This window comes from Argiope bruennichi, chromosome 8 (genome assembly GCF_947563725.1).
Source record: "Argiope bruennichi chromosome 8, qqArgBrue1.1, whole genome shotgun sequence".
Lineage (NCBI taxonomy): Eukaryota > Metazoa > Arthropoda > Arachnida > Araneae > Araneidae > Argiope > Argiope bruennichi.
In genome coordinates, this window is record NC_079158.1 from 71,765,340 (window position 1) to 71,779,508 (window position 14,169).

The 14,169-nt window shown below is 26.6% G+C and overlaps 1 protein-coding gene across 1 annotated transcript in view; it reads left to right on the plus strand.

Moving 5' to 3' along the window:
* Positions 1 to 1,033: 1,033 nt before the first annotated feature.
* LOC129980524 (uncharacterized) overlaps positions 1,034 to 14,169 on the plus strand; it is a 37,645-nt gene continuing 24,509 nt past the window's right edge. The window contains exon 1 of the mRNA XM_056090866.1: positions 1,034 to 1,142. The gene's annotated coding sequence lies outside the window, so the exon portion shown is untranslated. The remainder of the gene's footprint in view (positions 1,143 to 14,169) is intronic.

The following is a 14,169-nucleotide window of genomic DNA, read 5'->3' on the forward strand; positions in this document are numbered from 1 at the left end:
AAATCATATTATGAAACAATATTAAAAAAAAAAAATCATATTGAAAGTTTTGAATTAAACAGAAATTTTTGCTCTTCACTGCTTGAACACATAAAATATAGGTATGCTCCATGTGAATGTTGAATAAGTTACAAATCAATATCTATGCTTAAAATTAATTTATTTTTAAATATTATAAAAAAAATATCTTCACAAATATGTTTAAATTCTTATCTAGCTTCAAGCTTACTATAATCATTTTCGAAACGCGTTTTAAATGTTCTTTCACTGAAATTTTTTTTAACCCTATAAAGGGCCATTTTTTTCTAGTCATATTATGTTAAAATATTTTTAGGCTTGAAATTAAAATAAGAAAAGGGATTCATTTAGCTTATTAGATAAATTTAATTTGATTGATTAATTAATTTGGTTAATTAATAATTAAGTCGCAAATCAAGACACATTTTGTGTAAGATACAGAACTGAAGCATCTTAGTTTCTGTTTTACTAAAAAAATTTGTCAAAACTTATGCCAGCCTACATAATTTCATACAAATTTGGTGGGAAGCATACTTCCCACGGCCCTAGAAAGGGTTAAGCAATAGAATTAGAATTGTAATCACTTATTCAAATTTTTCATCTGTATCTAGTTTATGTTTTAAAACAGATGAAAATACATTATCAACCTAAGAACGTTCATTATCTTTCTTTCACATGTTAATAACATATCCTGGAATTTCAACAAAAAAGAAAAATTCCTAAAAGCTGATAAGTTTCTGCTTTTCCTTCATCTTTACACCTTTTGTTATAAGCCCCTCTATTTAACTGTCCCCCTGCATCAATCATTGTCAAAAATCGGACACATTGATAGAAGAGTAACTGAAAATGTTGGGCCTTCCTATTGGCCCAAATTACGACCAATTGGAAGCAATTTTTGCTCCAACACAAAAATTCTTCACGCTTGGCGAAAAAAGTAGATATTTTGGCGAGAAATTTTATGCTGTCTCTATTTCTTCGTCTAACCTGTTGAAGCAATTTTATTCAATTCACAGTCAGTGTGTGTTGCGTTGCTAAGGGACGAAGTTGACTTTTCACCCGTTAAATTTTTTTCATCTCTGCACTTCAGCACGTGCTACAGCTAAGGTACTGTTTCGTCATTACAGGTAAGCAGAGATATGGCATTTTTGAAATTATAACTATATTTGAAACTAATTTTATATTAATTTAGATAAATACCTTTTTATCTAAACTTCTCTAAGACTGAATTCGAATTTGTCTTGTATATATATATCTTTAATTATTGACTTCCAATTAAAAAAAAAATTGAGCATAATCTACATTTATTTTTCAGTTCATTATTAGAATATAAAATTAGTGCTAGTTTAAATTCATATTTAATAGAGATCTTTATAGTGTCTACGCACTGCATTACAAAGAATTAGCTTGTGCAAATTAAAGGTCTTGATTCTGAAATTAATTAACTTTAAAAAAAAACGATCTTATTTAGTTAGCCGATTTCCATATTGATATTTATTGAATTTTACTCTTCGGATTCTAAACAATCTTTCAATTTTTTAATCAGTTTTAAAATGCTATTATAACAGTATTATATTAAAATATATTTTCTTTATATTATTTCATTTAAAAACATTTGCCTTGCAATAAGTTGTTAGCATAACTTTCGGCACATGTCAAAGGCCTGACATAATAGTACTGCAATTAGTTTGAAAATAGTTAGACAAAAAATTTTGGACAATTAATCTTTGGAAGTATGAATTTCTTTCTTAACCGTCTGCATGCATTGTATGCAACTAGTCCACTTACGTATATATTCAAAACTTTCCATGTTTAGATTGTATTTTCAAACACTGGCCTTTACTTATTGCAAATATTAAACTGCTTGATTCTAAGCGTTCTAATTCATTGTAGCTGTTACCAAATCTTAAATTATCTCCGATTTTATTTTTTCAAGTAAAAAGTTTATATTATGATTATTTTGTAATGCTTATTCATCAAGTGCATTCAAATACTTGGATATAAATTTCATTTTCAGTAAATCAGTATTTTACCTGTAAATTATTTTAGATTTTTGGAAATTGCCTATAAAGAATTAGCAGTTATTAAACGCCTATTAATTGCTTAATAGCTACTTACTAGCTCTATATGTTTATTTAAGATTTTAAATTGTTTTCTGTGCTTAAAAATTTTAACAGAAGTAGAAAGTCTGTAGTTATTTCTTTATTTTATAAAAAGAATTACGCATTTAACATATATGTCAACTTTTTAGACTTGTCTATTGATATGAAGTGAGGAACAAATATTTCTTTCAATAAAAAAGAAAAAGAAAAAAGTTTTTTTTTTGTTTTTTTTTTTGAATTTGTCAGATTTTTATAATTTGTTTTTGTCCTTATCAGAAATTTATTTTCAAATCCAAGAAAATTTTAATAGCAAAATAAATACGACAATTTTTTTTTTAAACATTGGTATCAACCATTTTTTTTTTCTTTTCAATTAGATATATCTAATTCAACGGGATATTGAATGTTATAATGAAACAATATTTTCACTTATTTTCAATTTCATAATGCTGTTAAAATATCAACTTTTGGGAATTCTATGATAAACTTTTAAATCTAATCTTAATGAAAAAAATTAGTATCATTAGAAATTAAGATATATTGTTATAATTAATTTAATTTTGATTATATAATTTAAATTTGCTTTTTAAAATTACTTGTACATACAATCGAAAGTTAAAAGGCAAGCTAATAATACCACATTGAGCATTCAAAACGCAGCTTTACAACATTTCTATTTTTGCCTTTTTAATATTAATTCTGAATTTCAGTCATTAAAAATTTTTATTTTACACTTTGGAAAGAAATTTTAATCAGATTTTAACCCTTCAAACAATGAATTTTTTAAGAAGTTTAAAAAATCCCACTCTTTTTGGTTTCCATTGCTGTGGTAAAAAATCAAGCAATGTAAGCTAAAATGTTGCTATTCAATTTCATCTTTAAGCAACTTGATTGTTACAGTTAAAATGCATATTAAACGATAAGATTATCAGAAATACAACAGTAATGAATATTAACAGCATTGCAGTAAATAAGTAAAAAAAAATTAATAAAAAATTGTTTGACACTTAATTATAAATCTGATCTAGGTTTTGTTGAAATAAAACACAGATATTAACAACAAGAATATCTGATATCACGAAAGCGTAGTCAGTTCTGATTTTTAATTGGTGAACAAACTGATTTGTTTACATTAACTTTTAAGATAGATTATTGATTTTTAAAAAAATTGACAGATGTTCCTATGAATTTTCAAAATAAGACTATTGTTTCGTAAATTTGAAAATATACATTTAGGCATGCGTCAGTACTTCACTGAATGACAAAATAATAATAATAATAATAACCATTCTACCAACTAAAATAAATTTAATCGGCAAACGATTTTAATCTTGCAAATCAGGGGAAAAAAAAAATAAGAACGTACGATTTATGAGAAAAAAAAAATATACATCTTAATTTCTAATGATAACAAATTTATTGCTTGGTAATTTTTAAAATTCTTATGCATTTAATATCAAAAAATTAATCTTATTAATCATTAAATTATCACGAAATTAGAAATTGGTTTTGAGATACACCTACAGATTTTGTAATAGCATCAGAACATTATATCTATTCATTTCTATTTTAAATATATGAAATAGCTTAAATATATTCTTTCACAATTCTGGATCCCTTTCCACTTTCTCCTAAGCTGCAAATGGGTTACTAGATGTAATCCCCAAGAAGATAGCAGCGATCTTTAGATGATACAGCGTTACCATTTTGAATTAGAATATTTTCATTTTCGATAACAAATTAGTTTCTCAGATGTCATCATTTAGTCCATCAGTACTTTTTTTTATATATTAGTCATTAATATCGTAATTGTATGACTCAGTTTGATTTCTTTCCCCTGAATTTTCTCCTCTTCTAAGAATTTTTAAATATTTAATACCGAAATGCCTGTTGTATTGTTTTTACAAATCGAACTTAGATGAACAGATATTTTGTAGATATGTTTATTAAATATCTCACTTATCCCTTAATGCAGTTGAGTCTCATATCATCAAAGTGTCATTAAAACTCAAGTTAAATTTAACCTTGCAAATTATTTTTCGTGTAAATATAATTTCACTTTGATTCTTCACTTAAACTGATCAAGTATTTAGTCGAATCATTTTACTTTAGCTTTCAATAATGAAAGAAAATAGCGCATTTCAATATTTGAAATAATAAAAATGGTTTGAATTTCGTTGTAACAATAAAAAACCTATTGTTGAAAATCATACAAAAATAATTTTTAACAAAAACTGTAAAATTAACAAAGAAATTGACTGGCAATTAAATAGGCATGATTAAAAACATATTTTTTAAAATTTTCAGATGGTGTAAAAAGTAAATTTGTGCTCTAATAATTTCAGAAGTTGCAGTTAAAAAAGTTAAGTTTTTAATTAATCAAAATTCTAATAAATATGTCAAAAGCAATCGTTTTGAGGTTCACATTCAGACATAAAGTATATATGTGCCAACCTTGGAAGCTCTAAAACAAATGGTCTATCCTGTAGAATGCCTCGACACACTGAAGTACTTGAATTATAAGTATACATTGACATATTTTTAAATGAGAGATTTCATTTTATTAACAGGACATCGATTTTGAATTCTATGTTTTTGCCTTTAAGATTTGCGACTAATTGAATTATTCTATACTATCCGCCTTTGGCGATCAGCCTTTTGGTCGAAATGAATGCTTGCTAAAAAGTTCAGTTAAATATTTAATGCAATAATTTAATTTCTTTAGCAGAATATTTTTAAATTTCAAATTTTATTAGACAGGAAACTCGATATGAAATTCTTTTGAAATTTAAATTAGCATAAAAATTATCTTTGTGCTATAGTATTTTTAAAGATTATAGCTAGAGAAAGAGCCAAAAGTTCGCTTAATTTTTAACTAATTTTAAAAATCTTTCCAAGATTCACTTGTTAAAGTATATCTGTGCCAAATTTGGTAGTTTCAAGTCTAACGACCTGTTCTGTAGGCAAGACACACACTTGCAGTGATCATTATAATTAATAGATTGCTTTATTGAATGTTTTACGCTAATGTAGCAAATACATTAATTTCCAGAGAGAATTTGCATCTTATGTACTATTCAGAAAGTTGAAAATAAATGAATTTCGAATTCATATTTCTCACGATTATCTTGAAGATAAAAAAAAATGGTCTGTATTTAATAAATTTGTTTATCATATGATTATTTAATACCATACTTAAAAGGATTTATTGCCAACGGATTGTAAAAACCTCCACGCTTTTGCGCATGCGTTAGGTTGGGTTTAATTCGACAAAATAGGGGTGAAAGGAAAGAAGGAGATATTTACATTTAACAATAAAGTAAATTCCGGAAATGCGTACTTCCTTCCACTCCTCACCCCTTAGTGATATAGAATCGCCGAAAAGTGGTTGTCTCAGGATACTGAAATGAACAGTATTTTCTTATATTTATTATTAGCATCTATCAGAATTAAGGTAAATTTTAAATACAAATAAGTCTTTTCCCTGTTCTGAGGACATAAAATTTGCTTAAACATATTTAAAACTAAACTATACAATTTCCTCATTTAATAGACGAATATCTTCAGTTTAGTTTTGACAATTAAGAAAGGGAAAAATTACTGTACAGACAGATGAAATTAGCTGAATAAAGTAAGAACGAAACAAAGAATAAAAAAATGGAAGGCATGTGTCATCATTATTTAAAAATTAAATCTTAGAATAAGTTTTTAAAATCGAATTCTTTTTTTATTATATTAAAAGAAAGACTTTGAAATATGTTTTTAAACCAAGCCTACATTTTCAGAAGCAAATTACTTAATACTCCGTAATAAATAGCATTTAATAATAATTACGACAAATAAAAATAATTAAATTATCACTTGAAATAAAGTTGCCAGAAAGTCAGCTGTGCTACTGTTAAATGAAGCAGCAGCTCGGTTAAAAAAATACTGAAAGATGTTCCATGTTTTGGTACCTAATCATAAAACAAGCTATCTAAAATTCCCAAGCCTCATAAACGTCATCACTAATTCTTTATCCACATAGGTTTGCTCAATTGTTTCTGCAGCCATTCGACTGCTTGCAGCTCCATGGGCCATAAATCAAAGGTATGTGTAGTACAATGGGAGCCTTGCGCAGGGAAGTAATGGCTACGCCACGCTGAGAGATAGGAGGGAAAATTAGACTTGGTGATGTTATTGTGTACTGGAGATAGGATACATAAAAACTTTCTAATATTTTGCTTGCCTGATTTAGAAATTCACGATTTATAGAAGTAAGAAGAAGCTCACGTTTTGAGACGCATTGTTTTGCTTAAATCCCGTAAAAGTTCTATTAATACGATTTAAATTGAGTAACTTTTTACTCTTTTGAATTTTACACCCCCGGCAACTTTTTTAGAACATCCGTTAAAATAATATAAAATTTTGCAATACATCTGGTGTTACGTGAAAAGTTTTTCGATGGAAGTCTTCATAGGTGTGATTTAAATATCGTTCATTTATCGAATAATTTTTTTAAAAAATATCGTTCGTTTATCGATTTTTTTTTAACAATTTCTGAATTTTTAAGAAATTGGCCTTTTATTTTTAAAGAGCTCAGTTTTTGCATTCTCTAGTTTAAATAAATTTTGTAGACTTTTTATCTTTATTGAATTTTATCTTTTTTTCAAAATTTAATACAGTTAAGTATTTAATAAAATCTTGTCCTTCCACTTCAAAAACTTAGTTTTGAATAAAATTCATTAAGTCGAAATTTGGAAATAAATTTATAAAAGCAAGAAAAATTATGGGTGAAAAGCTTTATTGAATTGGGATTTGAAAAAACGCTTTTTGAAATTGAGAAGTTTTTACTCTTTTAAATTTTGCTCTTGGCAACTTTTTTTAGAACATCCGTTTAAATAATATAAAATTTTGCAATGCATCTGGTGCTGAAAGATGTGAAAGGTTTTTCGATGGAAATCTTCGTAGGTGTGACTTAAATATCTTTCATTTATCAAATTAATTTCTTAAACTGTAATTCCCTTGTCTTGTAATCAAATGTTGTTAATATTTATTCCTATAAAGGTTTTCAAATAATTTCTTCATTTGCATCTTCATTGTAGTGTCTTCATTGTAATTGCTGTAATTTTGCAATATATACAGAGAGTATATACAGATCGTAAGATATTCAATAGCTAAATGATATTCAATAACTAAATAATGTTCATTGATCAAGTGAAAGTGTAGGAAATTAAGCAATCTGAAGATGCTAATTTAGCAGAGGACATAAATGTTATCAATTATGTCCATTAAAATGTAAGGCACAAGTAACAAACTTTCATTAAATACCTTATTTCCATCAAAATAGTTTTATTTCATATTAATTATCAATCAAAATTTTTTTATTAAATTTTGTTTTAGGGAGCTTTATACTCATCAAAATTAGGTCAAATTATACTTTTCGATTCAGCAGTTTAAATATTCATTTTGAAATTTCCCTGTTCCAAATTATGATGTGGCGATACTTTGTGAAGCCTTCTAATATCGCTGAACTACATATCATGTTCAGTTTTTTTCGATGTAATAGGCGCTCACTAAGAAAATATTTTAAAAGAAATTTTACTTTGTCTTTTAATAAATGAATTGAAATCTTAACATTGTGCCTCATATTCAGAGAATATCTTTTTAATACCACATTAAAATTTAAGAAATTCAGCTTTTTAGTGATTCCAATTTTATTTTCCTCTAGCTTTAATATTTTCAAAAAATATTTTTAAATGCATTATAAAACAATTCTTATCAATGATTCAGATACTGGATTTATATCCACGTGAGTTGCAACGATGTAAAATAATCTTTTGTCTTCTCTTTATCACTGCTCTACAATTAAGAATATATTTTAAAAACAAAATAAAGATAGTCAAATCAAGCCTGAAACGTTATCATGTAACAGTGCTTCTTACTAGAGTTTCGGATCTCTCTCTTTATTATTATTCTTTTTTCATAGAGATATAGATTCTATATGACTGAGCAGTGAAAGGAAGAATGACCCAGTGCCAGTTTTAATATAGTCAATCATTTTGGCATAGTTAAAAATGTTGCAGTATCTTAACTGCATCTAAAACTCTATTTTAATTTTTATCAAATATATCACCGCATTGTTCTACAGTTCTATCATTGAACTTACTGCACCTTTTACGTTATTATTCGCTCTTTGAGCTTTTTATACAATTTTAATTTTCTTATTGACCATATGTATGGCGCAGTATAGCCTATTTTGGCTCTTGTGCCATTAAAACTAACTAACAACAACAACAAGCAGTATTTTGCTAATGCTACATCTTAAACCAGCGGGAGTGGTCTCTCCGAAACGTTCTCGCATACAGTTGTTACCCCAGATAATGATTTGCATACCATTGGCGTACAATAGTTACGAAATACTAATTTTTGGCCTGAATTTAGCATTTTTATTGAATCTATCGTGTGATCCTTAACGAGTTTTTTGGCGAGAAATTCATGGCATGGGGTAAAAAGTACCCTAAAATCAAATTTGTGTTTTATATGCGTTTATTCCAACAGGTTGGAATAAAAATTTGACGCAAAATTGTACCTATAATCATAAAATTCCATGCCAATTTTAATATATTTAAATCTCTGCATCTTTGAATTATAAAGCATTATATTTTATATGTACATGTTTCTAAAGGTTGATAGATGATCAAATTTACCAAATCACCCACAGATGATCAAATCTTAAGTGGATTTGACTCAAAATTTGATAGGTATTTAGATTATAGACGTTAATTCTGTGTACCGAATTTTATCTATCTAGCCCTCTTCATTTTGTAGTTATCGTGTTAAATTATATTCTAACAGCCGGACTTCCTCTGAACGGATTTTGCTCAGTTTGATAGAAATCTGCAAATTTTATATAAAGACCATTTACCAAATTCCGCCCGTGTAGATCAAAGCAGTTTTGAGTTATCTTTGTCACGGCAGACCGATATACATAGGGAAGGACATTTTCCAAAAATGTTAATTTCGGACTCAGGAAGATCTAAAACTTGGAGATCAGTCAAAATCTCGAGCTCATATTTTTTGACGATTGCTATACTTTCTTTATACTACATATACGAGAAAGTAAAAAGACTGTTTTTTCGAAACCGAAGAGTCCTACATCATGTATAAAGAAGTATTAATTTGAAAATGTCAGAACAAAACAATCAAGAAATATACTAATAAATCATCTTTATAAATCACAGATTAAATATAAATGAGCATTGGAGGAAAGTATTATTTAACACAAATCATTAGAAGCAGCAGAGACGGAGAAGGACTCTAGTTGTTTGAAACTTCTAAGCCCCTCTAGATGTTATATTTTTTCTAACCTATAGGAGAAGGCATTTTTAAAAAAACCGTTTCGAAAAGATGGGGGCGTTATTTATTTAGTAAAGAATTAAAATAATAAAGATATAATATTAAATATTACTTAAATGTACGGAGCTTTTTAAGTGTGGATTTTTTTATTTTATTAAAATTAACTGTACTCGTTCTAAACTATTTCAACTGTACACTTATCTTCCATATCATTATTTTCCAATGAACTGTATATCTCATACCATCTGGTTTTTTTCAGAAGACACTTTATATATCAATGACAAATGTCATTGATAATAGAACATTTATTAACCAAATTTATATTCCGATTTTGATACTTTTCTTGTATATGAACCATACTGAAATTTTTTGATTATATAAAGAAAATTTTGTTTAGCATATTGATACGAATTACGATAAAAAAAATTTCAAAAGTGTTTTTTTTTAAAGATATATTTTTAAATTTCTAGATGATTCCAAACTTTGTTGTAAAAAAGAATTAAATTCCCCAAAATGATTCTTTCAGCTTCTAACGTTTTAAATTGTATTTATTGATATTTCATAATTTTTTTTATTTGGTTTTTATATTATCAGCTGATTTTCACGGAATTAAAATAAAATTCTGAGAATTTCAAGAACTTCCTGTGAATTATAAAAAATTAATGTCATGGTAGAATTACATTGGAGCGTCATCCTTTCATTAAGACAAATAGAATTTTAAACAAATAAAAATCAAATCTTCTAAAATGAAAACATATTACTAGAAATAACAGATCTGTTATGATGAATGATTTGCTGCAATTCCAAATTGTTTTGTTATAACTTTTTTTTTTCAGATTTTTTTTAAAGCAAATTTTGCGCAGCGTTTTTGTTTTCAATTTATTTTTATATAATTTACGCAACATCATTGTTCAGCATTGCTTGTTTACCATCATATACCTATGAACTTTAAAAAGTTTGTAATACTTAATACTTGCTTCACAGTTATTGAAAGATAAGTTCAAGGATTTTAAAATCTTTAACAGCAATTAAGAATGAATTAAAGCTATTAAGTAAAAAGGAATTTCATGGACGTAGTCGTTGATTATTCAAGTTTGACAATACGATTTTGCATCGTGCAGTCAACAAAGCTTCATTGTGCAAAATACATTTCATGAACATAATGTTATAATTATCTGTATAAATCCATGTATAATCCTAAGATTGAGCAAAATAAAATTTTAATGGTGGTTACAGATGTTCTAATTATTTAGCATCCGTTAAATTGTCATTGAATCGAGTAGCGTCGATAATAATCAATTACCAGGGTAATTAATAATAATCAATCTATTCTTTTCCCGATTTTTCTCGTATGATTGTTACTTTAAATGAGTTTTATTACAAGCGTAGTCGAACATGAAGATTTTTTTTTCTATATACCAGTAGGAGTAGTTTCTTGAAAACTTTCTTGACTATCTAATAAAGATACTATCCCCCCCCCCCCGTAGCATAAAGTTCGTGCACCTTCAATATGAATGTAAAAAGATATGAGTGTACAAATTTTCATTTTCAGAGTGCGCACATGAGCATTTTGTACTTCGTATAATACATTTGTCAAAGAAAAAAATTAACCTTAATATTCATTTATTTAAGTTATAGTGCGGGCCTGCATGCATGCAAATAAATAGATTGATATACATTATTCTGACAGAGTTGGTTCAAACGTAGTTTTACACTTGATACATTTCTACACTGTAAGTGCCAAACTGTATACTAAATTGTATTGAACTAGCTCTTTATATTTTTTTTAGGTATCTTGTAGAATAAGCAAACGATTTCTTGTGAATGTAGTTCATTCAGAATTTGATAGAAATTAAAAATATGTTGCAAAGATCACATATCAAATTTCATTCATCTAGCTCAAAACGTTTTGGAGTTATCGAGTCCACTGATACACATTTTCAAAAATGCATTTTTCGGACGTAGGGAGATTTGAAATGTGCATTTGTCAAAATCTCCACTCTCTCATTTTTTTTTACAATTATAATATTTTCTCTTTGTACAAATGAAATTAAAAAAAGAAAAAAGAAACTACACTATTTTACAATTTTTTTTTTACTTTTCAGTTTCGAATTTAGTCATTCATTTGGGTTTAGATTTTTTTTAAATTGGCTTTCCCTGTAGAATTCACAAATAATTTATTTTGAATATTGAGGAAGAAGTCATATCTTCTACTTTGAAAATTAAATAAGTTTTCCAGTTCTTGTTTTTCGTTTAATTTCTGTATTTTGAAAAAAAAAAAAAATGTTAATAGCTGTTTTTTCTCTAAAAAAGAAAATAGCATTTTTATGAAACAACATTGTCTTGTAAATTCATCATAATCAATAGAAGTCAACAGAATCATGCCTGTTTAAATTCATAGATACTGCGACATTTCAAACAATTTCTTTTTTACATAAGTAATAACAAATAATTTTCTTTCTAACACCAGTTTAATCCTGCTGTCTTTCGTTTTTGTAATATCTATTTCATTGCCAAAAACTTATCGAATAAAATTTATAAAATGCTGTCATCTTTGTATTTTAAGAATAGGAACTTTTAAAAACATGGTTTAATTGCTTCAATATTCCTTTGACATTTCGATATTAAATTTTGTAGTACATATTTGCTTGAAAATTTTAGTAGTTGTAAAAATAATATATATTTTTTTTGTTATTATTATTGAACTTAATATATCTAAATAGGCAGATATATTAAGAAGAATTTATCTGCCCAGAATTATTAGCGTCTGTATAATGGACTAATTATACTCTGGAATTTAATTATTCTCAATAATTATTATCTTGTTGTTGTCCATTCTTTGTTTCAGGGACAATAAAAGTTATAAGTTGTAAGCTGTAAGTTTTTATATTGCAGGTTGAGTGAAATTCAAAGGCAGGGAAAAAAACTCACTTGAAATTTGACTCATGAATTATAAAATGCTCTTAAAATTTCTTATAAAACTATCAGGTATCCAAAATATTGTGTGTATTTTTTCCTTCTATAATTTATAAGCTCATACTCTTAAAACCTATAAAATACCTGTTTTAGTGATTGCATTATGAAATTTGTAAATTCGAATACTTTTAAACTAAATTCATTAATGCCTCGGAATTTTTCTATTTCTAACTATAATTTTTTTTAATAATTCTATTTACCACTGTCTACAGTTTGATTCTTTTTTAAATTTGAAGTTAAGAGGAAGTAAATATTGAAAAGAGAATAAGTTAGAGATAAAGTTAAGAGGAAGTAAGTATTGCAAAGTAATGCTCATTTCTAAATTGTTTCTCCTTTTTAAAATAAATTTTCAATGTGAATGGGAAAGATGTAAATACCGTGCTGAAAGTGTTATATATTGTTTATTTATCAAAATCACTTATTAAATTTTTACATATAAAATACCTATTTTTAATTATAATTATTATTAATTTTGTATAATTTTAAATTAAAAATAATTTAATAATTATTTTTGACTAATAATTGCCGCTTTCTGTTGTACTCATTTTTAAATCCAGTCTCTTTATTTGAGTTAAGATTGTAAATTTATCTTAGGCGAATTTAATGTAATTTAGAAAATTGAATGGGGGGGGGTCAACTACTAACGTGTATTTCTCATCAATGATTTATAAATATACGTCAACTAATTTCTATTAGAAACAATTAGAGTTGACAATACAAAAAAGAATTCGTCGTTTGACATTATTCCTATCTAGACCAAATAGATTAAATTTAAAGTCTAGAATTATTAGCTTAATCTATTTGAAAATAATTTATGCTTTTCAACAGTGCGTAACAGAAAGAAATCTTGTAACTTCAAAATTCAATATTCTGATTCATAAATTCTAGATTATTAATATCGTCTCCACCAGTTGAGAAAAGTATTTTTTAATAAAAGTACAGATTTTAATATGAGTTTTTAATAACTCAATCAAAATTTTTTGATGTAATAAACTTCTAATGTAATAATAAGCAAATTAATTAGTATTTGTATTAAAAAGTAATGCCTAACTTGTAGCTCTTGACATTATTTGTAGCATGGTAGACATCCTAATACAATTTTGAGAATGAACTGAAATCTTGAGTAGAGTAATAACAAAAAATTAAATTTAATAATTGATTTTAAACTTCATTTACTCTATTGATTATTTCACCACTTAAAGATTAAAGAATGCTACATGTAGAACAGTACAATTTTTGACGATAATATCCTAAAATAAAACATAAAGAGAATTTGAAACTACTTGTGTGCTCAACATCCCGTATAAAAGGCCTTGATGTTGGAAAATTTATGCGTCTATGGGGGAAAAAAAGTGTCGATTGAATTACTACCCTTTTGCGACCTTGTCGATAAAAAAAGAAAGCGGTATTTACTATGCCACACTAGATTAAACACCTTGGCCTTTAATAAAATGTTCACTAAAACTTTACAGTGGCGGTCCCGATAGAAAAATATAAAACACAGATGTAATATTTAGAAAACGTGTTTTTTCAATTTTTTTTTCTAAATAGAAATTTTATAATTGCAAATTATGATAATAAAGGATTTATGAGAATAATGAGTTATGAGTTAATACATAACTAATTTATGAAAATAAATTAGTTATGTATATAGCTTTGAAAATAAAATTCATTGGCATTTATTCATTGTCATTTTTCCGTTCTTCATTTTCTTCTCAATATCCTTAAAAAGAACTCT